The 2,093-nt window shown below is 38.2% G+C and overlaps 1 long non-coding RNA gene across 1 annotated transcript; it reads left to right on the top strand.

The window, feature by feature from the left end:
• Positions 1 to 952: 952 nt before the first annotated feature.
• Positions 953 to 1,859, top strand: LOC126993723 (uncharacterized). The gene is made up of 3 exons (XR_007748206.1): positions 953 to 1,398; positions 1,492 to 1,563; positions 1,654 to 1,859. It is a non-coding gene; the product is annotated as an uncharacterized LOC126993723 (long non-coding RNA).
• The last annotated feature ends 234 nt before the right edge of the window (positions 1,860 to 2,093 follow it).

Here is a 2,093-nt window from a genome sequence, read left to right as displayed (position 1 = left end):
GCTAAAATGGCAGGAAGCATTGCGTGATTTTTAGTCTTGTTGTTATTTTTCCGATCAATTGATAATAAGGGATGGTTGTTAACACATGCCAAATTTGGATATTGTTGTTGACAAGGTTAATAATGACACCAATGACGTAAGCAATAGCGCTGATTGCACATAACACTTACCTCGAAGTCCGCATGACCTTTGGTGACGTAAGCTGCCAGGGCGTTGACCACACTTACTTACAAGTCCGCATGACCTTTGGTGTTCATCAAAGGAAACTTACTGGCGTCTGAATGGACGTCAATGAAACAAACATGTTTAGCACCAGGCGAGCAGAGGTCGTATTCACTTTGATTCAATCTGTCTATCAGGAACGACATTGACTCTAAAGTATTATCGTTAACATTTATGTCAAACAACAATCTCGAATCAATTTGAAGTTAATAAAGAAATTCAGACTAGCATAAATTTCTTTAGCTGTGTCGGTGATGTCTGATTCTCCTGAAAGCATCATGTCGACGAGTCTGTTACGAATGACAACTTTACAATGCCACGCGAATGCTTTGTGTAAGTATGTACTGTAACATGGTATAGCACCTAAAAGGGTAGAGAGTTGTTCCATCACCATGATATCGCATAGATGTTGACGCGACGAACATTCTTCGAGTTTGCGACGCGTGTTAAGAACATCGCGCATACGCTGATCGATATCTACTACACCACCATCATCATCTTCTGCAACAACGTACAACCGATCGCTCTGTCGTGTCAACAGTTTTGCCACAGATTCTTGAATGGTTCCGTTTTCCGAAATCGTCACTTCTACAGGTGGGGTTAGAATCAGGGTGTTGAGCGTGTCCGTTATGTTGATTATCTTTTTCAAGTAACTTAACAGTTTGATGAGAGAAGCCAATCTTACGTGCTTGTGCTTGAATCTGTCAACATTGGAGAGTAACACAGCGTAATATGTTGACAATTCATCCATAGCTTGTTCAGAATATGCAGTTCTAGGTTCATTAACAAGACTAGGAGGTACGACCGTAGCCGTAGTATTTGTGTTAGTTGCAACATTTTCTTCGTCTAATTTTCTCTTCTTAGACTGCACCGCCGTCAGACAATCAGTCGTTGATTTGGCTTTCATCGTCTTGTGATCGGATATAGCTATTACATTACCAATGTTATTTCTGATAAAAGATTTCATGGAGTGAATCAAGGAAAAGTTATCCAAGGATTTCCTGTAACTTTGAGTACATTTGTATTTGTGTTAGTGTTACAGATGGTACAGTACTGGGACGCGACGTGTTTCACTTGCGGATTTGTGCTTGTCCGACACGAGATTTAAAGACAGACGAACAAGCTAACTCTAAGAAGAGAAGATTAAAACGCAAAAGATATTCAACTGAGACTCAGGTAAATGTCCAGACTAGATAAATGTTATATTTTATTGAGATGAAACATTATTATTATTATACGAATCTTCAAATTTCTTTCTTGTATTTTCAGATCGCAAAAATACCAAAACTAGTTGACCCAGAGCCTCATGTGTCCAACTTAAATGAAGTTTACAACATTAAGGTAAAGATTTAAAAAAAAATAAGTAGGAGTGGAGATAGCTTCTATACGAGTTGCATTTACATTTTATCTAATCATAATCTCCCATTCTAGGTAGTTGGACGTCAGTTGTACTTGTTCATGATGAAGATCATGCAGTTTTACTCCAGCACCCACCTGAACATTCCTGACGCTCCATGTCAACAAAACGAAAACACGATGGTACACCAAGAGCAGGATGTGCTCATGAGAAACATGTATTCTAATAATCTGAAGAAGCTCAAAGAAAAGCTGAAGAACTTGAGAGAAGAAAGCAAACAGGTGAGTGAGCAGAAAAGCATCGTAATTATAGAAATAGAAAGCCCAGAAAACTCAGAAAAGAAAAACAGGGAAGCCCAGAAAATACAGAAAAGGAAACACTAAAAAAAAGAAAACAATCCTATAGAAGAATAACTAAACCTAATCAAAGACAACAACCCTATAGAAGAGCCACTAAACCTAATCAAAGATAACAAACCTGTATCATTACGTACGGTGAAAAGAAACAAACCATA

Source organism: Eriocheir sinensis, unplaced genomic scaffold (genome assembly GCF_024679095.1).
Source record: "Eriocheir sinensis breed Jianghai 21 unplaced genomic scaffold, ASM2467909v1 Scaffold66, whole genome shotgun sequence".
Lineage (NCBI taxonomy): Eukaryota > Metazoa > Arthropoda > Malacostraca > Decapoda > Varunidae > Eriocheir > Eriocheir sinensis.
Note: the sequence above shows the minus strand (reverse complement) of the source record. Positions and strands in the feature narration are given on the sequence as shown.